A 26,762-nucleotide genomic window follows, 5' to 3' on the forward strand; every position below is an offset into this window, starting at 1 on the left:
AAAATTGCTGGTGTTCTTTTGATCCTATTAGTACCACAGTCAGGCAGCTAGACTATTTACAGTTAGTGCAGTGCGTCCTGCTCACAGTGTTCTGCTAAACCTACAAGTTAGTGGGGTGCGTCCTGCTCACAGTGTTCAGCTAAACCTACAAGTTAGTGGGGTGTTAGTGGGGGGATCACACAGGAAGAGGACGAGGAGGAAGAGGAGGAGGAGGAGGAGGAAGATTGTGTCAGTATGGAGGTGGAGCCTGGCACTCAGCATCAGCAGCAGTCTTTAAGGGATCAGTCCCAAGAAACACATGGACTTGTACGTGGCTGGGAGGAGGTGGCTGCGAACCATGTCGTCCTTAGTGACCCAGAGGACTCCGGACCGAATGCCTCAGCAAACCTACGCTGCATGGCCTCCCTGATCCTGCAAAGCCTGCGTAAGGATCCTCGTATTCGTGGTATCAAGGAGAAGGACCAATACTGGCTGGCAACCCTCCTTGATCCACGTTACAAGGGTAAGGTTGCGGACCTTATCTTGCCATCGCAGAGGGAGCAGAGGATGAAACATCTTCGGGAGGCCTTGCAGAAAGGTCTGTGCAACGCGTTCCCAGAGACTGGGAGGTTACAAACTCCTGTTTCTGGACAACGTGTTGCTGAGGCTTCGGTCAGTCAAAGAAGGAGCGGTGGAGAAGGTGGCCGTCTGACCGATGCGTTCAGACAATTTTTTGGTCCGCAGCCCCAAGGTATGATCGGTTCCAGCAACCATCGCCAGCATCTGTTTTACATGGTGCAGGAATACCTAGGGGCAAGATCAGACTTGGACACCTTTCCCACCGAAAATCCTCTGGGTTACTGGGTCTTGAGGATGGATCACTGGCCAGAGCTTGCACAGTATGCAATTGAGCTACTGGCCTGTCCTGCATCCAGCGTTCTTTCGGAACGCACATTCAGTGCCGCTGGAGGCGTGGTAACCGATCACAGGGTGCGTCTGTCCACTGACTCGGTCGATCGACTGACCTTCATAAAAATGAATGAGTCTTGGATCACCACCAGCTACCAAGCACCTGATGCTGATGTAACCGAATAATTTTTTTTGAAATCTCAGATCCCTTCAAAGACTGCCTATGCTGATGCTGAGTGACTATCCCTGAGTAATTATCCTCTTCCTCCTCAATCATCACGCTGATAGCTTGTAAGAACATTTTTGGTTCTGGGTGCCACCACCAGTGCCTAAGGCACAATTTTTCAGCCCCTGTTTAACAGGGGCGTGTAATTACGATTTTTGATGTAATACTTTGCAGCAGGGCTCGTTCCTGCATTCCAACTAGAGTGTCTGTGAGGGGTTGCAGTGTTGTGGCACCAGCACCAGTGCCTAAGGCCCAATTTTTCAGCCCTTGTTTAACAGGGGCGTGTAATTACAATTTTTGATGCAATACTTTGCAGCAGGGCTCGTTCCTGCATTCCAACTAGAGTGTCTGTGAGGGGTTGCAGTGTTGTGGCACCAGCACCAGTGCCTAAGGCCTAATTTTTCAGCTCCTGTTCAACAGGGGCATGTAATTACAATTCTTGATCTAATATTTCACAGCAGAGCCCTGTGAGGGCTTACAGTGTTGTGGCCACAGCAACACCTAAGGCCCAAATTTCTGCTGAGTATATAGGGCAGGACCCTACTTTCAAACAACTAACTTACAAACGACTCCTACTTGCAAACGGAAGGAGACAACAGGAAGTGAGAATAAATCTACCCCTAGGAAGGGAAATTCTCTCCTGTAAGAGTTAATATGGGAAAAACATTTCTCCTTTCCACTGATGCTTTCCAATCCATTGGGACAAAAAGTGAGGTGAAATCTTCTGAAGAGGAGGAAAGACAGCAAAACAAATGTCACAGGGGTGATAACCCTTCCCTATGTTTTCCAAAAAGCTTAAAAAAGATTTTTTGGCTGGAGCTAAACACGTTAAAAATGTACCCGTTCAAAATTACAAAGAGATTCTACTTAACAACAAACCTACAGCCTGTATACTGCTGTTCAGAGTATATAGGGCCTGGTGGCCCCGCACCTTTCCTTATTTTAATTTGGGTGCGGGGTTCCCCTTAATATCCATACAAGACCCAAAGGGCCTGGTAATGGACTGGGGGGTACGCATGCCGTTTGTCTCACTGATTTTCATCCATATTGCCAGGACCCGACATTACATTAAACCCGCAAGCAGTTTTAAATTAGATTTTTTCCTTTAAAAATGACATTTGGTGCAGGGACTGTTCTAAACACGGGAAACACGCGTCACTTTACAGGCATACTATAGACACCCCTCAGGTACGATATTTAAAGGAATATTTCACTTTTTTTTTTTTACTTTAAGCATCATTAAAATCACTGCTCCCGAAAAAACGGCCGTTTTTAAAAGTTTTTTTTGCATTGATACATGTCCCCTGGGGTAGGACCCGGGTCCCCAAACCCTTTTTAGGACAATACCATGCAAATTAGCCTTTAAAATGAGCACTTTTGATTTCGAACGTTCGAGTCCCATAGACGCCAATGGGGTTCTAACGTTCGTACGAACTTTCGGTCCGTTCGCAGGTTCTGGTGCGAACCGAACTGGGGGGTGTTCGGCTCATCCCTACTCACTACTTTACATTGTAGCAAAGTGTTATTTCTTCAGTGTTGTCAAAATGAAAAGATATAATAAAATATTTACAAAAATGTGAGGGGTGTACTCACTTTTGTGAGATACTGTATGCCCGGTATCACCTAACCCACTAAGGTTACTGCCTTACCTATGAAACAATATCAGTCACCTTGGGTCTGACAATGTGGCCTACAAGTGGGCTTGTCACATGAACTGTATGTCTGCTGCTTGACTATGTTTATGTACAAAGTAGAAAATGTAAAAAAAACTGATTTACCAGAGAGTGCTACATGCCCACAAAGAAAGCTACACAGTATATAAGAGTTCTACATATTACCATATAGCACAATATATATCATCAGGGTCAGGTAACTTGCAATTTTTGTTTTGGTTTTTTGATAGTACAACTGAGACATCATAAGTAATATTGTATACCACTAGAGGGAGCTCTAGCCTGTAAGTTATGTTTACAATATTATCATGACATTTCGTGCTCATGATGTAATTACTCTAGATGTAAAAATTTGTGTACATTTATTAGGGTGCCTTATACTGCGCCTCAATACATTGTTGCTGTTTGCCCTGTATAAACATCTCTGGGGAAGCATGTTTATTATTTATCTCTTCTTTGATGGAGAAGAGACTAAAATATTATATGTTGTGAACAGCCATGATCTGCAGAGAAGTGAGGTGAGTGCCTGTGAAGATCAAGGGTTCATGTACTTCTCACTCAAAAAAAGAAAAGAGAGAACAGGAAAAATAAAGCATGATATATACAGTATCTCACAAAAGTGAGTACACCCCTCACATTTTTATTAATATTTTATTATATCTTTTCATGTGACAACACTGAAGAAATTACACTTTTCTACAATGTAAAGTGGTGAGTGTACAGCTTGTATAACAGTGTAAATTAGCTGTCCCCTCAAAATAACTCAACACACAGCCATTAATGTCTAAACCACTGGCAACAAAAGTGAGAACACCCCTAAGTGAAAATGTCCAAATTGGGCATAATTAGCCATTTTCAATCCCTGGTGTCATGTGACTCATTGATGTTACAAGGTCTCAGGTGTGAATGGGGAGCAGGTGTGTTAAATTTGGTGTTATCGCTCTCACTCTCTCATACTGGTCACTGGAAGTTCAACATGGCACCTCATGGCAAAGAACTCTCTGAGGATTTGAAAAAAAGAATTGTTGCTCTACATAAAGATGGCCTAGGCTATAAGAAGATTGCCAAGACCCTGAAACTGAGCTGCAGTACAGTGGCCAAGAGCATACAGTGGCTTAACAGGACAGGTTCCACTCAGAACAGGCCTCGCCATGGTCGACCAAAGAAGTTGAGTGCACATGCTCAGCGTCATATCCAGAGGTTGTCTTTGGGAAATAGAGGTATGAGTGCTGCCAGCATTGCTGCAGAGGTTGAAGGGGTGGGGGTCAGCCTGTCAGTGCTCAGACCATACGCCGTACACTGCATTAAATTGGTCTGCGTGGCTGTTGTCCCAGAAGGAAGCCTCTTCTAAAGATGATGCACAAGAAAGCCCACAAACAGTTTGCTGAAGACAAGCAGACTAAGGACATGTATTACTGGAACCATGTCCTGTGGTCTGATGAGACCAAGATAAACTTATTTGGTTCAGATGGTGTCAAGCATGTGTGGCAGCAACCAGGTGAGGAGTACAAAGACAAGTGTGTCTTGCCTACAGTCAAGCATGGTGGTGGGAGTGTCATGGTCTTGAGCTGCTGCCGACACTGGGGAGCTCTAGTTCGTTGAGGGAACCATGAATGCCAACATGTACTGTGACATACTGAAGCAGAGCATTATCCCCTCCCTTTGGAGACTGGGCCGCAGGGCAGTATTCCAAAATGATAACGACCCCAAACACACCTCCAAGAATACCACTGCCTTGCTAAGGAAGCTGAGAGTAAAGGTGATGGACTGGCCAAGCATGTCTCCGGACCTAAACCCTATTGAGCATCTGTGGGGTATACTCAAACCGAAGGTGGAGGAGCGCAAGGTCTCTAACATCCACCAGCTCCATGATGTCATCATGAAGGAGTGGAAGAGGACTCCAGTGGCAACCTGTGAAGCTCTGGTGAACTCCATGCCCAAGAGGGTTAAGGCAGTGCTGTAAAATAATGGTGGCCACACAAAATGTTGACACTTTGGGTCTAATTTGGACATTTTCACTTCGGGGTGTACTCACTTTTGTTGCCAGCAGTTTAGACATTAATGGCTGTGTGTTGAGTTATTTTGAGGGGACAGCAAATTTACACTGTTATACAACCTGTACACTCACTACTTTACATTGTAGTAAAGTGTCATTTCTTCAGTGTTGTCACATGAAAAGATGTAATAAAATATTTACAAAAATGTGAGGGGTGTACTCACTTTTGTGAGATACTGTAGGTGCTGAACACCATAACCAATATATATATATGTGTGTAGCACTAACTCACGGTGGAGCTGCTGGTTTAAAACGGGCTGTTACCTTCACTTTCGCCACCTCTATTTCACCGGCACCGGGTCTAGGGTCCCGTTGAGTTTACCTCCGGACAATGTAGGCACCAGACACTTGAGTATCTTTTCCAATGCTTTAATGAACAGGTAATAAAGGAAGTAGCAGGAAAGAGGTAGAAGGAAAATTGCAGGGAAGCTCAAATACCTTTTCTTAGTATTCTTTGGTACATCATTAGGAATTGAACGATTGTAACTGAATATACTCCCCTTGTGGGATTCAATCTTTGCCCGCCTGGATAGGTTTCTCTCACCCGCCTAGCAGCCAGTACGTAGCACGAACAAAAGTCTCTGCCACAGACTTGTTTGGAGCAAAACACGTACGATCCTCTGCCACAGGATGTAATGGTTTACGGTGAATATCAGACACAGCACTTGAACCTTTAAGCCAACCCGGCAGTACTATGCAGTAAGATTACTTCAGGATATGTCCTCCAACTGAGTCACCATGCCCCTCTCCAGACCAGCACTCTGCATGATCCTTCCATGATGGGTCCTCCCCTAGGATCTCCTCAGTTGTCCAGCTTCTTCACACAGGATAGACAGACCAGGACCATTCCTCTGCCCCTGTGGTAGGCCCCAGACAGGCTTCTGGGCCCACCCACACGCTGCAACGACGTGGGCCTCCGGATCGGAGGACCACGAGGTGGTACTCCCTACGCATACCTGTCGGCCAGGAGGGCCAGCAGGTGGCTGAAAACGAACCCCTAAACATGGCCTCTGTCCCATAAATACCCTCTCCCAGAATGCAACTCGGAGGACCACCTCCACCGAGTTGTCTCCGGGACAGAGGAGCACTCATACGCTTCAACACGTTGCCTTTCCAACACTGGCCCATGGTGACAACGACATCCACCGGCGCAGTGTGGAACTACACGCAACTCAGCCAAGCTGGAACAGAGGCAAATCTAACTTCACCTAACAAGTAACCCACTAGATTTATCTATCAGCAGAAGATTAGAAATCTACCAGCGCTACATATATATATATATATATATATATATATATATATATATATATATATATATATATATACACATACATATATACACACGTCTTTTTCTGCAGTCTCAGCTGCACTGGACAGTGAATGAATGGGAAGTGATCTGTGCTGAGCAGCTGTATTCATTTAAAAAAGGAAGGGGTCAGTAAATGACATATTGGTTGGCCCCTTCCCCCACTCACCATCCTAAAACATCTCCTGCAGCAGCCGGGGAAGAGGAGAGGAAAGGAGGAAAGCCAGTAGCACTGCAGTGCTGGGGGCGCAACAAGGGGAGAAGCCTGGGCAGTAAGGGGAATCGGCATAGCACAGAGTGATTAGGGTGTGCCCAGCCACACCCCCTGTGCATGCCGTAGGTTGGTATTAAAAAACCACTAGGTTTTTTTGAACAGTAAAAGCATACCCGGAAACACAGCACCACTCAAAACCTGTCTCCTGATGTTCATGGACCATTCAGATGCTGGCTCCTTGCAATTCATCTTTGCTCCCTCAAGGTTCCTAACGCTATCCTTGTGAGCAAGCCTGTTGGGTGTGAAACACGTTTAGGGAGTGTGGTTATATTGGTGGAGCAATATGGATTTAAAATAGTCAGTGTTAATTGAGAGAGTAAAGTTCCACTTTAACCAATTTTTTTCATTTTTACACACATGTACAAATGTTCATTTTTGGCAATAAAATTACCTAAACCCCCAGAACATTATATATTTTCTGAAAGCAGAGGCCCTGCAGAATAAAAAGATTTATGTCTATGTTTATTAAACGCAAATTTTTAGGAAATTTTTATTTTAGATCAATCACACACATTATTGGTAAAATACAAAAGATGAGGTTGCGATGAGTAAATAGATACCAAACATGCCACGTCTTCAAACTGCGTGTGCCCGTGACAGCAAAAAATGGTGATTCTTTAAAAGCTTTTACAGCTTATCAATAGGAGCTCTTGTGCTAGAATTATTGTTTTCACTCTGATGTTTGCAGTGATATGTCACACATGTGGTGCGACCATGGTTTACATATGCGTTTGCGTGTGCAGGGCAATGGGGGTTATGACAATTTTTTAAAACGTTTTAAATACCTTTTATTATATTTTGAATACTTTATTTTATTTATTTATTTTTACTTTCATAAACCCCCAATGACAGCATTGGGCAGGTGAGAGGTACTCTTTGTGGAGACATTAGGGGTGCCACAGGTCGGCTTGGTTAGATGTGTCCCCTGGCTGTACCAGCCAGGAAATGGTGGATCTAAAACTGGAAGTGACAAAATCATTATTGCATCAGGTTTCATTGTTTGCATGTGGAATCAAGGCATGGCTACTGCAGCCATCAGCTTGTGATTGAGGCTAGGTTCACACTGCTGCGAATTCTATTGCGAATTTGAGCCGTTGCGATCACTCAAATTCGCAAGTCATTTAAATTACATAGATTAACATTAGTGCCGTTCACATCGATGCGTTGCGAATATAACCTGCGTGAAAAAAAGGTCCTGTGCGAGTTTACTGCGTTGCGTTGCGAATTTAGTCTCCATAGACATCAATGTAAATCGTTCTTGAATCGCATTGATTGGTTCACATATGTGCGAATTCCACCACACTACTCTCCACAAAAACCAGGAAGTACACAGGAAGTTAAGACTCTTTTTTTTTTTACATTATGATTCCATTGGCTAGACTATCAATCGCAGCTATATCCAACTCCTGAAATTCGCGGTAAAATCGCGGTAAATTCGCGGTAAAATCGCGGTAAATTCGCGGTAAAATCGCGGTAAATTCGCACTGCAGCAGTGTGAACCTAGCCTAAAGGTTCACTCTTTGGATGTACATAGTACATCCAAAGAGCTGAACTGGTTAGGCAGCTGCAAAAGTAGAAATATTTCTTAGGGCCCCATTCACACGTGAGTGTTTTTCTACTTGTTTCTCTACTTCTGACCACCCAAAATCTAATTCTTTCTAATTGTCTCTGTTTACACTACTATGTCCAGTTACCCTATACTCTATGGCATTCACTCAAAATGTACATAAGCTTTTTTTCTGTTTCAATAGTTTTTATTCAGTTTTAACAAGTGGATAAAATGCAAAAGTTCTGCCCACACAGAGGCTAGCATTGAAGTTGGAACAGGTATTAGCTCATAAGAAAGGCAAAAATAAAGTGATACAAGTAGAAAAAATGCAACAGTAGTAAATTTAAGTGTGAATGATACCGTCAGGATCCAGGGGTCCCAGAGAGGCTCCCCATAACTACGTGGCATGTTCGCGGCAATCGGTGGTGCGGTGTGTCAGTCTGACACACCGCTACACCGATCTCGGTAAAGAGTTTCCGGCGGAGGCTCTTTACCACGTTATCAGCCGTGTCGAATCACGGCTGATCACAATGTAAACAGGAAAAGCTAGTGATCGCTTTTTCTCACTTGCGTATGACAGATGCAAGTAGAGGAGAGCTTTTCCTGTGGCCTGCCAGGTTGCCTGCTCAGATAAGGGTCTGGTATGGATTTTTGGGGGGCCCCCACGCCATTTCAAAAAAAAAATTTGCTGCGGGTTCCCCTTAAAATCAGGTATGGTATGGATTTTGAGGGGGACCCCTATGCCATTTTAAAAACAAAAATTTGGCACAGGGACCCCCACACAATTTTTTTTTAACATTTTGTTTCGGGGTTCCCCTTAATATTCATACCAGGGCCTGGTAATGGACTGGGGGGGATCCCATGCCGTTTATTTCAATGACTTTTATCCGACAATTTATTATAGCCGCGAGTACTTTTAAATGTTCTAAACACCAGAAAAATGCACCACTTTACAGGCATACTATAGGCACCCCCCAGGTACGAAATTTAAAGGAATATTTCACTTTTATTGTTTCACTTTAAGCATTAAAATCACTGCTCCCGAAAAAAACAGACATTTTTAAAACTTTTTGCATTGATACATGTTCACTGGGGCAGGACCCAGGTCCCCAAACACTTGTTATGACAATACCATGCATATAAGCTTTTAAAATGAGAACTTTTGATTTCTCCCATAGACAATTCATTATAGCCGCGAGTACTTTTAAATTACTTTTTTTCCCTTTAGAAATGTCATTTTGTGCAGGGACTGTTCTAAACACAGGAAAAATGTGCCACTTTACAGGCATACTATAGACACCCCCAGGTATGAAATTTAAAGGAATATTTCACTTTTATTGTTTCACTTTAAGCATTATTAAAATCACTGCTCCCAAAAAAAGTCAGTTTTTAAAACTTTTTTTTGCATTGATACACGTCCCCTGGGGCAGGACCCAGGTCCCCAAACACTTTTTATGACAAGACCATACATAGAAGCCTTTAAAATTAGCACTTTTGATTTTTCCCATAGACTTTCAAAGGGTGTTTCGCGGCTTTCGAATTTGCCGCAAACACCCCAAATTGTTTGTTTTTCCGCGAACAGGCGAACACCCGATGGTCGAGTCGAACTTACGTTCGACTCGAAAATCGGGCTCATTCCTAGCCAGTAATACACCTCAACAAACACCTGAAAAAAGTTTCAAAATTACCAGAAATACCCTCTGCTCAGGTGTGAATGTAGGCTAAGAGGTGTATTTATTAACCACTTGTCAACTGGCTCACGCCGTTATACGATGGCAGAATGGCACTGCTGGGGGAAATTCCGTATGGGTACATTGTTCCCTTTAAGAGCCGCCAGGGGGCGCGCGTGTGCCCGCTGCACGGTGGGAGACGCAATGTGTGTGGCCGGTGGGCAGCGATATGCCTCCTCCACCAGTCAGTCCTATCCCCATACAGTTGGAAATACTAACTAGGGAACACAGTTAACCCTTGATCGCCCCCTAGTGTTAACCCCTTCCCTGCCAGTGACATTTACACAGTAAGCAGTGAATTTTTATAGCACTGATCACTGTATAAATGTCAATGGTTCCAAAAATGTGACAAAAGTGTACTGTCTGTACACTGAAATGTTGCTGTACCGCTAAAAATCGCAGATCACCGCCATTACTAGTAAAAAAAATAATAATAATAAAAATGCCATAAATCTTTCCCTTAGTTTGTAGACGCTATAACTTTTGTGCAAACCAATCAATATACGCTTTTAACCAAAAATATGCAGAAGAATATATATTGGCCTAAAATGATGAAAAAATGTGTTTTTTAAAAACATTTTTGGGTATATTTATTAAAATCTTCCGGGGCTGAAGCGGTTAAAAAAAAAATGGCATAGCTATTTGTTCAGAAAAACTGCTGGTACATTTGTTTCCCATAAATTGATTCAAAATCGAATATTCTCAGGCTATTTTCTTTACAGGTCTATATAACGTTCATTCATAAAAAAAAGAGTGGTTGAAGAAAATAGTGCATGATGGCAAAAAGAACGAGATGAGAATAACCATGTATTTTCTATTTTTATCAGCTCCATCTACTGGCCATAATGCAGTGTTTTCCTAAAGCACTCTAGGAGGAACTTGATAAAAGAGAAGCAGATTCTGGAGTAGCTGTGCATACTAAGTTGTGCATGGCAACCAATCTGGCTTAACTGAACAAGCTGAAGATAGAAGCTGATTGACTGCCATGCACAACTGCTCTAGTTTCTGTCTGTTCCAAAATTGGTAAGTTCCCCTCTCTGTTTTTTATGAATGAACAACATTTGTCCTGTAGAGGAGACATTAACATAGAACAAATGTATCAGCAGCTTTCCTGGACACACAGCTATGTGAATATTTATAAATACACCCCCCCGGGGGGGGCTTTTTTTTTTTCACTTAAAGGTGAACTCCAGATATTACATTTGTCCAGCTTCGCACAATTTAAGTATACATAGCTCATAACTGATAGGCTGTCTAAATGGTGTTTGTTGACAATCACTGTAGTAGTCAACAAAATTCTGTTGGCAATCTTCTTGGTCCAGTGTCGAGTGGCTTTTTTTCTGCATACTGACCACAAGGGCTTGCTTTCTCATCATTGTTATCATATATAACAGCTTGTATTTGTTTTAATAAATACAAAGCATTCTCTAATTGGACAATGTGGAGATTGTGACACCACCCATTTCAGTTGTTGCTCGGAGCTGTGCTTTAAACCTTACACTTTCAGCAGCTGATTTAATCACTGAGAATGCAGCTGCTTCATCTTTTAATCCTTGCCAATGTGCCAGTTCAAGCTTGTGCCATGCCTGCTGCCCCAGGTTTCCGATTTCAGAGTGGCTTCTTTCTCTTGCAGCGTCAAATAGAGTCACCTTCGCATGCAGTGACTAGAGTTGTGTCTCTCTACACTGTGTGTATCAATAGAAACACACAGTTCTGTAGACTAGGATAGCAAGGCACTCCTCTTCTTCTTCCTCCCCTCTCAAAACTGGAGACTGCACTGTCCACTCCACTGTGCACAAGTTCCAGAGTCACCAGACCAGTGGAAGCCTGTTTCCTACTGAGCATGCACTTTCTGAATGGTCAAGATTGCGGCGATCTTACCCAGGAGTGGGAGCGAAAACCTGGTTTTGACGGGTATCCGCTCCCCCCCCCCCCCGAAAGGTGCCAAATGTGGCAGCGGAGGGGAGGGGGGGGGGGTGCGAACAAGCGGTGCTTCTGCTTTTGGTTGGAACTCCGCTTTAGGTTATATTACCTGACCACTTGTATAGAGGCAACTATTACAGTACCCTGTTTTTGATACAATTGGTTGTTTTTTGTGATGCACAAGATAAAATGGGGGTCCACCAATGAAAAGATAAATACCACATGAATTTTTTAGTTAAAATAACTCATGCGATATTTATCTCAAAAGTAGTAAATTCACTAAAAAACATACATTAACAAATGTATCAAATATTTATGTTTTACAATATATAGCACTGAAAATTAGAGCTATTTTTGATGTTTTTTCACATTTTTTTTTTTTTTTTTTACATGTCAACACTGCACCAGAGGGAGATAGTTCTGTAAATGAATGCACATAGAAATATTGTGAAATTGTAAAAACATTCTAACATGCTTTCATTCACAGAATGACCTTCCTCTCGTGAAATGTTACAATGTATCTTCATTCCTGAGCTCAGGGTAGAATATTTTTACACTAATACATTGTGTACTTTTAATTTACTGGCCAGTGCAGAGTTCCCCTTACTGCCTGCCTACATCAGGTGAATTAGTGAATTGACTTTAATGATTTATCTATTTTTTTTTTTTTTTTAGGTATTTACCTCACATTTTTAACAACATGCTGTATTTACCTCACATTCAATATTTTACTTTGATGAATTGACTCTTTTATTATATCATGCAATATTTCTGAAAAACTAGTCAGGGGACCTTCATATCAGGGACTCAGGCAGAGTCCTTAACCACTTCAGCCCCGGACCATTTGGCTGACCAAAGACCAGAGGACTTTTTACAATTTGGCACTGCGCTGCTTTAACTGGTAAAAACAAAATTTGCGTCCTTTTTTCCCACAAATAGAGCTTTCTTTTGATGGTATTTGATTGCCTCTGCGATTTTTATTTTTTGCGATATAAATGGAAAAAGACCGAAAATGTTGAAAAAAAAATATATTTTCTACTTTTTGTTATAAGAAAAATCCAATAAACTCAATTTTAGTCATACATTTAGGCCAAAAGGTATTCAGCCACATGTCTTTGGTAAAAAAAATGTCAATAAGCGTATATTTATTGGTTTGTGCAAAAGTTATAGTGTCTACAAACTAGGGTAAATTTTCTGGAATTTACGCAGCTTTTAGTTTATGATTGCCTATCTCATCTTGAGGTGCTAAAATGGCAGGGCAGTACAACCCCCCCCCCCCCCCCCATGACCCCATATTGGAAAGTAGACACGCTAAGGAAATTGCTAAGAGGCATGTTGAGCCCATTGAATATTTTATTATTTTGTCCCATGTGATTGAATAATGACAAAAAAAAAAAAAATGTACAAAAAGTTGTCACTAAATGATATATTGCTCACACATGCCATGGTTATATGTGGAATTACACCCCAAAATACATTTTGCTGCTTCTCCTGAGTACGGGGATACCACATGTGTGGGACTTTTTGGGAGCCTAGCCGCATACGGGGCCCCGAAACCAAGCACCGCCTTCAGGATTTCTAAAGGCGTAAATTTTTGATTTCACTCCTCACTACCTATCACAGTTTCGAAGGCCATAAAATGCCAAGATAGCACAAAACTCCCCCAAATTACCCCATTTTGAAAAGTAGACACTCCAAGCTATTTGCTGATAGGCATGGTGAGTATTTTGCAGCTCTCATTTGTTTTTGAAAATGAAGAAAGAAAAGAAAAATGTATTTTTTATTCTTTTTTCAAAACCTTGTGATAAAAAGCGAGATCTGCAAATTACTCACAATACCACTCAGCAAATAGCTTGGGGTGTCTACTTTCTAAAATGGGGTCATTTGGGGGGGGGGGGTTGTGCCATCTGGGCATTCCATAGCCTCCAAAACTGTGATAGGTAGTGAGGAGTGAAATCAAAAATTTACACCCATATGCCCCGTACACACAGTCGGACTTTGTTCGGACATTCCGACAACAAAATCCTAGGATTTTTTCCGACGGATGTTGGCTCGAACTTGTTTTGCCTACACACGGTCGCACAAAGTTGTCGGAATTTCCGATCGACAACCACGCGGTCACGTACACCACGTATGACGAGACTAGAAAAGGCCAGTTCAGAACCAAGCGTGGCACCCTCTGGGCTCCTTTTGCTAATCTCGTGTTAGTAAAAGTTTGGTGAGAGACGATTCGCGCTTTTTCAGACTCGTGGCTTTCAGATCGTTTTCTGCCGTTCAGTTTGTGCTTGTGGGTTTGTATCTGCTCTTCAGTGCGTGCAAGCAAGTTCCGCGTGACTTTAAGTAGTCATTGTATTCTTGTTCGTTCGTTACTGGTTTTCAGGTCGCTCTTCACAGGCCTTGCTGTTCTTCAGTGCGTTCTGTTACTTCGTTCTGAGCAGCCGACCGTTTTCTAGCCATGTTTCGTATGCGTACTCCTCGTAGAGTTCGTGCTGTGCGGGGGCTTGGTGTTGGGGTCCTGACCTTGACACAAGTCCAGTCCATGAACAGGGTGGGGAGGAGTTCATGGACCAAGAATTGGTTGCTTCAGCGTGACCAGTTCTGTCATATGCCTTTGCTCCGTGAGAATAATCCTGATGATTTCAGGAACTTTCTCCGGATGACGGACCCCGTGTTTCACCGTTTGTTGGCTTCGCTGACCCCCTATATCAGCAGGCAGGATACCTGCATGAGGCAAGCCATCACTCCGGAGCAGAGGTTGGTCGCTACCTTGCAGTATTTGGCCACAGGGAGAAGTCTGCAGGACCTCAAGTTCTCGACAGGCATCTCCCCCCAGGCTCTGGGGATCATTATCCCAGAGACCTGTTCTGCCATCATCCAGGTCCTGCAGAAGGAGTATATGAAGGTAAGATTTTTTTCCTTTTATATCACATTTTATTGTATTGAATGTTTGCTAATATCTTGTATTTCTTTCCTCATTCCCTAATTACCATGATTGTAATATGCAGTGAATGTCCCTTTTGTCCTCATGCATGCTGGATTTTTATGTAATTATTATTTTAGGTCCTTCATACATATTTGCCCTTCAATAACCTCCCCAGCATGGTGTCTCCTGCCCTATATTCACCTCATGTAGTCACTTAACAATGTATTTTATCTGCTCCATAGTAGTGCTTTACCCCAAACACCCCCTAAAATGTTTGGAAATGTTATTTTTGATTTAAATTCAGGCAGAGTGCCAGAGGCTTTTTTTTTGTGGTGTCCCCAAATTTTTTGTAACCCTCCCTCCCCCCAACTGCTAAGTCAGCTGATCCCAATTCTCTATCTATCCTCAATCATCTATCTGCTGACTTTGCCAAACCCATACACACTATACCCATCTCTTTCCTGGTCAGATTTATGGATGAATTCCCCAAAGCATGTAGTGCAAGGGCCTGCCTGTATACTTTCAAATGGTACTGTTTAAAGTTTTTGTATCCTATTATTATCTTGATAGGTAATAGCAGAATGTTCAAATGTGCTCAAATGTGTACAGTGTGTATTTATATCTTTGTATTATGACACTTCTTACCTGTCCAGTGGTCTGCCAATAGTGTAACTAAGGAGGGGCTGTTCCAAGTAATACCCTGTATTTAGGCATTCATCTCTAAATGAAGTGAAGAGGGTTACCTGTCCAAGAGTTCCCCCCCTATAATGTTAGAAATGGCCCATGAGGGGGGGAGGGGGAATATGATAGGTGTACCTTATACTTTGTTGTTGTTAAATTCCCCTTAATAAATGCTATCTGGAGGTTGCCCCATAATGTTTGTGTATAATCTGCTTGCCATGTTTCTGTGAAAAAATAGTAATGTTTATTGTTTTTTCCTCAACAGTTTCCTTCCACGCCACAGGAATGGCAGACTGTGGCCTCCCACTTTGCCCAGCGGTGGGACTTTCTTAACTGCGGAGGGGCAATTGATGGGAAACACGTCCACATCGTCCCACCACCCAGCTCGGGGTCGTACTATTATAATTACAAGGGGTTTAATAGTATAGTGATGTTGGCGGTGGTGTCGGCTAATTACGAGTTCTTGTATGTGGACGTGGGGAAGAATGGCCAGATGTCCGATGGTGGAGTGATCGCCCAGACGGAGTTCTACAGGCGTCTCCAGAATGGCAGCTTGGACTTGCCACCTCCAGAGGACAATGTTGAAGGTCTCCCATTTGTGTTCGTTGCTGATGAAGCATTTGCGCTGGGGGACCACCTGATGCGGCCATTCCCGATGAGGACCCTCACCCCGGAACAGAGGGTTTTTAATTACCGGCTGGCCAGAGCCCGAAGAGTGGTGGAGAACACATTTGGAATCCTGGCCAGCCGGTTCCGATTATTTCTGACACCCATCCATATGGCGGAGTATAAACTGAACCATATAATACTTGCCTGCTGTGTTCTCCATAATTTTTTACGAAAACATTCAGCCAACTATGCTGGCTCAGTTGGGCCTGAGGCCGGAATCCCAAATCCATCAACACTGACGGCGCTTGAAAGTGGCCGTCCTGGCTTGCCCTCCCTGAATGCCCGTGATGTCCGGTTACGATACCTGGAGTTCTTTGCGGGTAGGGGGGCTATCAATATGCCAATCTGTGACACCTTTTTCAAATAAAAAACAACCAAAAGAAATTCTTTGTGGACATTTACTGCTTGTGTTTGTTTTAGCTGACCCTGACAGAAATGTGTTGAGTGCAGAAAATGTCGTGATTGGGTAACCTTATAAAAAACAGTGTTGGCTGGTACTTCCTAAATGCAAAAACACATTTCACTACAAGTGCACTTGCAACTGCACTGAACCTGCACTTGTAGTGCAAAGTGTATTTGCCCTTAGGAAATAACCCCCATTTTTGCATAAAACAGCAATTACATCACCCCAAAAGTGTTGTAGTGTTGAGACAATAATCCACACATTCTTGAGTAAGGCACTTTTTTATACCTGCACAATCACATGTGCATTTACGAAAGGTTTTTAAAACAAACCAACATGTTTGTTGTATAACAATGTTTGCAGTAGCATTATCAAAAATCGAAATATCCATTTCAGATAAAACAGGCCTGTGTAAAACCAACAAGAAAGCCAAAAAACTTGAACTTACAAAGTTCACATTAGGTAAAACCTGAAGGCTATATCAGACATCAGTATTTAGGAACTGGGTTTGATATAGCGTTCAGATGGGGGGAAATCACCCCTGGAAAAGCCAAATTTGGAAGATGCACACCAATTTACGAATGTCAACATGTGCTATCTGCCATCAGGGGGGATCAAGGGACGTGTTTTGGGGGAGCAAGCCCCTCCTCAACGCTACTTTATAATTGAGGAAGGGGTTGCACCCCCAAAACGCGTCCATTGATCTCCCGTGATGGCAGATAGCACATGTTGGCACACAGTGTGCATCCTTCAAATTTGGCTTTTCTAAACATTGAAAACATTTTTGTAAGATTGGACCACGATAAAACAGGTGATTTTGTGGGGTTTAAATTCGCCCCAAAACGTCAATGATGTTATTATTTTTTTTAATAACATCACTGATTTGTTGCTGGATGTTTTGCAATTGGAGATTACACCCCATGATCTCCCCGTTCAGTATCTGGGCACTTTCAGATGTGAAACGTTCTCTCTCCCTCACATCACGATCACCTAAAAAGAGATAAAGAACAAAAAAAAAGGTCTGCCACCATCCATCTCTTTTACCTGAGCCTGTGGTCGCAGACACTCACCTGTTGTGGTGCCAATCTCCACCACATCTTCTTCTTCCTCCTGCTCAGCTTCTTGTGTTGGTATTTCCCCTTCTTCCAGAGGTGGGGGGTCTCTGGTCTCCTCGGATGAGGGGTGTCCTCCGAGTCTTTTCTCCCCTATGTAAAACAAAAATGGTATAATTAGCACACAGATATTTGATGGCAGAACTAGAAATAGGAAACATTGCTTGGAAGTGGGGTACAATTATCTATTTTAGCAGAGTTCCAAGATGTATATTTTTTAGTGGCCTTTGTCAAGCTGCAATACTTTACCTGTTTAGTACAAGCTTCACAGATGTAGCCCCCCCCTATAGTATACACTGGAGCACCTGTGTGCCCCCCCTAATAAAAATGGTGTTCTTGTGTCCCACACTAGTGCTCCAGTGTCCAGATGTGAAAACAGCTGCTCAGTATCCTCTCCTTACACACAATCTAGTTTGCATTTCATTCTAGTAACAAACCCATCTACACAAACAAATATTTGGCATCCAAGTAGGCCCCAAAAAATGTGTGAAAATGCATATGGCCTAAACAATGGTGTTCTAGAGGCCGAAAGAAAAATGTTTGATACGAACGAATAATGGGCCCATGAACATTAAAGTTGCCCTTTTAAACGTTTTCAAATCAGGTGAACGGTGTAGGAATTACAACAGTTTGTATATGTGACTCCCACTTTTTAAGGGACCAAAAGTAATGGGACAGATTAACAATCATCCATCAAACTTTCACTTTTTAATACTTGGTTGCAAATCCTTTGCAGTCAATTACAGCCTGAAGTCTGGAACGCATAGACATCACCAGATGCTGGGTTTCATCCCTGGTGATGCTCTGCCAGGCCTCTACTGCAACTGTCTTGAGTTCCTGCTTGTTCTTGGGGCATTTTCCCTTCAGTTCTCTCTTCGGCAAGTGAAATGCATGCTCAATCGGATTCAGGTCAGGTGATTGACTTGACCATTGCATAACATTCCCCTTCTTTCCCTTAAAAAACTCTTTGGTTGCTTTCGCAGTATGCTTCGGGTCATTGTCCATCTGCACTGTGAAGCGCCGTCCAATGAGTTCTGAAGCATTTTGCTGAATATGAGCAAATAATATTGCCCGAAACAAACTGTTGTAATTCCTACACCGTTCACCGGATTTGGATGTAAATACCCTCAAATTAAAGCTGAAAGTCTGCAGTTAAAGCACATCGTGTTTGTTTCATTTCCAAATCAGGTGAACGGTGTAGGAATTACAACAGTTTGTATATGTGACTCCCACTTTTTAAGGGACCAAAAGTAATGGGACAGATTAACAATCATCCATAAAACTTTCACTTTTTAATACTTGGTTGCAAATCCTTTGCAGTCAATTACAGCCTGAAGTCTGGAACGCATAGACATCACCAGATGCTGGGTTTCATCCCTGGTGATGCTCTGCCAGGCCTCTACTGCAACTGTCTTGAGTTCCTGCTTGTTCTTGGGGCATTTTCCCTTCAGTTCTCTCTTCAGCAAGTGAAATGCATGCTCAATCGGATTCAGGTCAGGTGATTGACTTGACCATTGCATAACATTCCACTTCTTTCCCTTAAAAAACTCTTTGGTTGCTTTCGCAGTATGCTTCGGGTCATTGTCCATCTGCACTGTGAAGCGCCGTCCAATGAGTTCTGAAGCATTTTGCTGAATATGAGCAAATAATATTGCCCGAAACACTTCAGAATTCATCCTGCTGCTTTTGTCAGCAGTCACATCATCAATAAATACAAGAGAACCAGTTCCATTGGCAGCCATACATGCCCACGCCATGACACTACCACCACCTTGCTTTACTGATGAGGTGGTATGCTTTGGATCATGAGCAGTTCCTTTCCTTCTCCATACTCTTCTCTTCCCATCACTCTGGTACAAGCTGATCTTGGTCTCATCTGTCTATAGGATGTTGTTCCAGAACTATGAAGGCTTTTTTAGATGTTGTTTGGCAAACTCTAATCTGGCCTTCCTGTTTTTGAGGCTCCCCAATGGTTTACATCTTGTGGTGAACCCTCTGTATTCACTCTGGTGAAGTCTTCTCTTGATTGTTGACTTTGACACACATACAACTACCTACTGGAGAGTGTTCTTGATGTGGCCAACTATTGTGAAGGGTGTTTTCTTCACCAGGGAAAGAATTCTTTGGTCATCCACCACAGTTGTTTTCCGTGGTCTTCCGGGTATTTTGGTGTTGCTGAGCTCACCGGTGCGTTCTTTCTTTTTAAGGATGTTCCAAACAGTTCATTTGGCCACACCTAATGTTTTTGCTATCTCTCTGATGGGTTTGTTTTGTTTTTTCAGCCTAATGATGGCTTGCTTCACTGATAGTGACAGCTATTTGGATCTCATATTGAGAGTTGACAGCAACAGATTCCAAATGCAAATAGCACACTTGAAATGAACTCTGGACCTTTTATCTGCTCCTTGTAAATGGAATAATGAGAGAATAACACACACACCTGGCCATGGAACAGCTGAGCAGCCAATTGTCCCATTACTTTTGGTCCCTTAAAAAGTGGGAGGCACAAATACAAACTGTTGTAATTCCTACACCGTTCACCGGATTTGGATGTAAATACCCTCAAATTAAAGCTGAAAGTCTGCAGTTAAAGCACGTCGTGTTTGTTTCATTTCAAATATATTGTGGTGGTGTATAGAGCCAAAAAGATTAGAATTGTGTAGATGTCCCAATATTTATGGACCTGACTGTATATTGTAATCTTTTTTTTCATGCAGCCTGTGGGCTGAACGAAAAAAAGAGATTGATCGGTGCATATGCCCACCATTAGAATACCTCCCTTCATCCACCAACTTCTAATGATGGGCATACATGCACCATTTATATATGCCGAAGCATGGGGGCATCCGCCCCAAAAGTTAGGAGCAAATCGCTCCTCCACCCCTGCTGCCCCCATGCTTCGGCATATATGCTCTTTTTTTTAACTGTGGTGGTGAAATCACCTCCGACAGCGCTGGAGTCACGGCTTTATGTATCGTGGGAGCAAACGCTGTTGCTGTCAAGATAAATAAATCCGCGCTGCAGCCGAATGGTGTACCTGCTAAGCAAATGATGGTTAACAATAAAACACAGTAAACATTAAAGTATAAAAAAAATTACCTACCTGAAAAGCAAACATGATAAAACATAATAACAATAAAACAATGCAGAATAGAATACAGTAAAAAAGAGCAGAACAATAGAGAGATAGAGAACAATAAAACGACAACTATTTTTGTTTTTTTTAATTTTTTTGTGTGTATTTTTTTGTTTTTTTGTTTACACTTTTATTTGTAACTGTAACGGTTCGGTTCCAGGTTCGGGTCTCTCAAAATGCGATGGCATCTTGGGAGAAACTGTGAAAGTGTGCCTAGTCTGTGCAATGCTGTACCCTATGCTAAAACTCAACTAGTGTATGGTAGCGCTAAAAACATTCACTAATGCAAAGACCAGGATTGTCAGGACAGGAGGGACAATAATAGTGGGTGCTACGTCTATATCCACGCTTTCTACAGACACATTTTCTTTGGGGGGCTCGTTGGGTAGGGGTACTTGGGAGGACATAAGGAAAATGCCTCTCATGCAGCCGGCTTACTGCATTTGGATTGGGAGGGTGAGGTGGAGCACTGTCTGGAAAAGGAAGGGCTCTGACGATCTCTTCCTGGAATTTAAGGAAGGATCCAGTCCGTCCTGAAGCTCTGTATAGCACATGAGCGTTCAGCAAAGCCAATTGAAATAAGTATAGACACTTTTTTATACCAGCGTCTGGCCTTACGGGCAACTAGGTACGGCGCCAACAACTGGTCGTTGAGGTCCACCCCTTCCATTATTTGTTGTTGGATTTCTCCACAACACCAGTCGCCGTAGTATTTTGGACCGTCATGTCTGCATGAAGGGAGGTAAGAACGAAAACATTCTTATTATCCCTCCACTTCATAGCGAGCAAGTTATTACACTTCAAGCAGGCTCTCTCCCCCAGCTTAAGACGGGAATCTACAAGCCGCTGGGGAAAGCCCCGGCGATTAGATCACACAGTGCCACATTCTCCAATCTGATGATCAAACAAGTGACTAAAAAGTGGCACGCTCGTGTAATAATTGTCCACGTGGTACCCCTTTCCAAATAAGGGTGACACCAAGTCCCACACAATCTTGCCAGCGCTTCCTATGTAGTCAGGGCAGTTTGTCGGCTCTACGTGACTATCTCTTCCCTTGTAAACCATAAAACTACGTGTATAGCCTGTAGCCCTGTCACAGAGCTTATACATTATCTGGCACGCTTGCTGGGAAGATACTGTTTGAATGACAAGTGGCTAGAACACTTAATCAGGGACTCATCAATGCAAGACAACTTAATGGGGAGTAAACAAGTCTTCAAAACATTGGTTGAAGTGGTTTATGAGGGGCCAAATTTTGTAGAGCCAATCGTATCCGGGGTCTCCACGAGGACGACAGATTTCATTGTTGCTGAAGTGCATGAACCGCAAAATCTGCTCGTATCGTGCCCTGGCCATGGAAGCAGAGAACACGGGCATATGGTGAATTGGGGCAGTGGACCAATATGACCGCAACTCACTTTTTGGTTATGCCCATGAGGAGGGATAGGCCCAGAAAGATCAAACCGTAATTGGTTTCCAATATCTGGCAAAGGAGGACTGGGGATTAGTGGCAATGTATTGACCAGCATACAAACTGCTTTGGTCCACAACAGATCTATAGAGATCTTCGGTGAAAAACAGGGTATAAAAATCAAGTGACATAAAATCAACTGTTTCCACCTGAATGCCGGGTTGGCCAGTGAATGTGGGAAGTACGGGTGCTGCAGAATGGTGGGTTCCCAATTAGGATTGGCGAATGCAGCAGGAAGGGCATTATGGGCTCGACGGGCCTGTCTTTGTCTTCTTGGTGGCAGCGGGACACTACTTGTGCTTGCCACCTCGCCAGCTTGAACTGCACTTATGGGACTCGCCACGTCACCAAGTATAACAGTTATACGGTGATTACTGGTGAAAGGGTTAACTAGGGGGCAATCAGGGGGTTAAAACCTTTACTAGGTAGTATATGGGGATACCTGACGCTATAAAAACCTAAATACTTACCTGGCTAACTAGCGTCACCTGTGACACTAATACGGCGATCAGAAAAAAGATTGCTTAGTGATACTGGCGACAGGGGTTAACTGGGGGGTAATCAAGGGGTTAAACCATTATTGGAGGGTTAGGGGGTACCCTAGACCTAAAGGGGCTTACCACTAATGGCCCTACCACTTATAACAGTCACAAATGACACCAATGCAGTAATCAGTAAAAAAAAAAAAAACTGCTATTGGTGTCACTGTGACAGGGGGTGCAGGGGGGGTGATTGGGGGGTGAACAGTGTGCCTGCGCGTTCTACTGTAAGTGTAGTGTTGGTGCACTTACTTGGATGTCTTCTCTCCTCGAAACCGGGAACAAAAAGGCTTCACGAGGAGCGATGACATCACTTCCTCCGCTTCTGTTTACAGTTTAGAAGCAGAGGAAGCTTGTCATTTGCCAGGAGCGATCGTGAGGAGGTGGCCATGAATCAGTGGCCTCCCCCTCAGCACAGATCGCGCCTGGAGCTAATCCGACAACCGTAGGCACGGAGGGGGGTCTGATTGGACCCCCCCGCCCGCGGGCAGGCAGTGGCGTACAGGTAAGCCATTATGCCTGCGCCATTGTGCACGTACATCGGCGTGCGGCGGTCGGAACTGGTTAAGACCCCTTTCACACCTAGGCGCTTTACAGGCGCTACAGCGCTAAAAATAGCGCCTGCATAGCGCTTGTAAAGAGCCACTCCTGTCTCTCCAGTGTGAAAGCCCGAGTGCTTTCACACTGGAGCGGTGCACTTGCAGGACGTTAAAAAAAACCCTGCAAGCAGCATCTTTGGAGCGGTGAAGGAGTGGTGTATACACCGCTCCTGCCCTTTGAAATAAATGGAGCAGCGCGGCTATACCGCCAGTGTAGTGATTTGCGGTGGTTTTAACCCTTTCTCGGCCGCTAGCGGGGGGTAAAATCGCCCCGCTAGCGGCCGAATAGCGCCACGAAATTGACAGTAAAGCGCCACTAAAAATACCTTTACCGCCGACGCACCCACCGCTCCATACTTGGGAGGAGGAGCAAAATGAGTTTTGGGTTGCAATTCTAAGTATGTCCATGCTGTATGTGAGAAATATCGTATTAAATTGACAACTTTGTGTAAAAAAACTTTTTTCACTTTTTTTTGTTCTGCATTTTCCAAAAATATGTTACAATAAATGAAATCTGAAATACTCACTATGCCTCTCAAAGCAATCTATGTATTAGGATAAAAAGCCTTCTATGTGCAGCAGCCCCCTCAATACTTACCTGGGCCCCACTCCGATCCAGCGATGTTGCACGAGAGACTCGGCTGCCCAGGACTCTCCCTCCTCATAAAAAGCCCGCTGCTGTCAATCAAAGTCAGTGCACCAATGAGGAGAGAGAGGGGGTGGGGCCGGGCCGCAGCTCCGTGTCTGAATGGACACAGTGAGCTGTGGTTCGGCTCAGGTGCTCTCATAGCAAGCTGCTTGCTGTGGGGGCATTCAACAGGAGGGAGGGGCCAGGAGCACCGAAGAGGGACCCGAGAAGAGGAGGATCTGGGCTGCTCTGTGCAAAACTATTACAAAGAGCAGGTAAGTATGACATGTTTGTTCTTTTTAACAAAAATAAACTGAGACTTTAGTATCACTTTAATTTACAACTTTGTGTAAAAATCAAAAACATTTTGTTTCTGCATTTTTCAAGAGCTTGTGGCAGAAAAAAAAGACAATTTTCAAGACTCATCATGCATCTTAGAAAATATATTGTGGTGTTAACCCTCCAAAATGTGTTCATTTTGTGAGTGTTTATATTGTCCTTGCCTCCAACGCATAATAGGTAGTCAAGGAATGAAATCCCTAATTAATGCCTCCTAAAGGCTTGAAGGTGCTGCTTGGATTTTGGGTCCCATTATGCATGTAGGCTGCAAAAGAGTCTTAAATATGTGGTATCCCAATACTTGGGAGGAATAGCAGAATGTGTTTTCAGATTAAATTTTAAGCATTCCCATGGTCTGTGTGGGAAATATCTTAGTAACTGACAGATGTGTGTAAAATAAAATACAATTTAATTTTTCTCTCCGTTTTCTAAAAAAAGGGTTGACTTGGCACAATGGGTCGTTTTGTGGGTGATTCTCTTGTCCTGGCACTTCCGGGCCTTGAGAAATGTGATAGGTAATCAGGAAATCAGATGCATTATTTGTGCCCCTCTATGCATCTCAGCAGAAAAAAAAAGGCTCACACATGCGGTATCCCCAAATTGGGGATGAGTAGAAGAATGTGTTTTGGGGTATATTTATAAGTAGGTATTATATGCTGTGTGGGAGAAATAACTTGTTAAAATGACAACTTTGTGAAACAAAAACACATTTTCTTTTGCTTTCTTCATTTTCCAAAATAATGTACAACTTTAAAAAAACTCACGATGCCTCTTAATAAATATCCTGGACTGTCTGCTTGCCAAGAAGCGGCCATTTGGGGGATATTTGTACTGTCCAGGTATTTTAGGGCCTCGTGAAATGAAATAGGCCATCAGTGCATTAGGATTGATAAATTCTTAAATATACTGTATATCCTATAGTTTGTAGACTCTATAACTTAAACACAGATAAATAATATTCAATGATGTGGGTTATTTTTACCAAAGAACTGTATCAGTATACATTTTGACCTACATTAACCATCTCAATACAGGGCACTTTCACCCCCTTCCTGCCCAGGCCATTTTTCACCTTTCAGCGCTTTCACACTTTGAATGACAATTGTGCGGTCATGCAACACTGTACCCAGATGAAATTGTTATCATTTTTTTCCCACAAATAGAGCTTTCTTTTGGTGGTATTTAATCACCTCTGCTGTTTTTATTTTTTGCGCTATAAAAAAAAGAAAAGTGGCAAGTTTGAAAAAAAAAAACATAATATTTTTTACTTTTTGCTATAATAAATATCCAATTTTTTTTTAAAACAAATTTTTTTCCTCAGTTTAAGCCCATACGTATTCTTCTACATATTTTTGGTAAAAAAAAAAAAAAAAAATCGCAATAAGCGTATATTGATTGGTTTGCGCAAAAGTTATAGCGTCTACAAAATAGGGGTTAGATTTATAGCATTTTTATCATTTTTTTTACTAGTAATGGCCGCGATCTGCAATTTTTACCATGACTGCGATATTGTGGCGGACATATCGGACACTTTTGACACATTTTTGGGACCATTCACATTTATACAGTGATCTGTGCTATAAAAATGCACTGATTACTGTATAAATGTGACTGGCAGGGAAGGGGTTAACACTAGGGGGTGATCGAGGGGTTAATTATGTTTCCTAGGGAGTTATTCTAACTGTAGGGGGAGGGGACTCACAAGGGGAGGAGATCGATCGGTGTTCCTCTGTACTGAGAGAACACACCATCGGTCTCCTCTCCCTGACAGGACGTGGATCTGTGTGTTTACACACACAGATCCACGGTCCTGCTCTGTTACCAGGCAATCGCGGGTGCCCGGCGGACATCGCGGCTGCCAGGCACGCGCACCGGGTCCCCAGTGACACGGCGGCGGAGCGTGCACGCCCCCTGGTGGGCCGGGTAGGCGAGGGCGTTATATGACGCCCTCCCAGAACGAGAGCCGCGCTGCCTGGCCGTCATATGACAGCCGGCGTGCGGCAAGCGGTTAAAGATTATTTATTTGCAAAGTTTTATAACAGAAACTAAGAAAAACATTTTTTTCCTCCAAAATTTTTGGTCTTTTTCCATTTATATAGTAAAAAACCAGTGCTGATTAAATGCCACCAAAAGTAAGCTCTATCTGTCTAAAAAAAAAATGATATAAAATGAATCTAGTTACAGTGTTGATGACTAATTATCATTCAACGTGTGACAGCGTGAAAACTGAAAAATGGCCTGAACAAGGGGGTGAAAGTGTCCGGTATTGACGTGGTTAAAGCTGAACTGAAGGATTAACCTCTTCCTGCTGGTTGTACACATATATGCGGCCTCTCGGCATTTCATGGTGGAGGCAGGCACAACTCACACAACTTTTGGACATTAAAATTACATGACAAGTCGTTTTCCAATAATAACCATCCATTAAAGTTTGCAGCGACTTCAATGACGTTCATGCACTACTTTGGTCCGACTTTCATGCAACTTTAGTGCCAAAGACATCAATGTTAACCCTCAAAAGTTGCATGAAAGTCATACCTGAATGTTATACAATGCAACAGTTGTCCATTATCACTGGCTAAAGCCAAAGTTGTATCCAAGTTGCACCCATCCAAAATTGTGTCAAAGCTGCATCAA

General features: G+C 43.0%; 1 protein-coding gene across 1 annotated transcript in view; it reads left to right on the top strand.

Moving 5' to 3' along the window:
• The window catches only part of GNG7 (G protein subunit gamma 7), a 340,259-nt gene that overhangs the window by 118,180 nt on the left and 195,317 nt on the right, over positions 1-26,762 (top strand). The window lies entirely within an intron of this gene.

Source organism: Aquarana catesbeiana, linkage group LG01 (genome assembly GCF_042186555.1).
Source record: "Aquarana catesbeiana isolate 2022-GZ linkage group LG01, ASM4218655v1, whole genome shotgun sequence".
Taxonomy (NCBI): domain Eukaryota; kingdom Metazoa; phylum Chordata; class Amphibia; order Anura; family Ranidae; genus Aquarana; species Aquarana catesbeiana.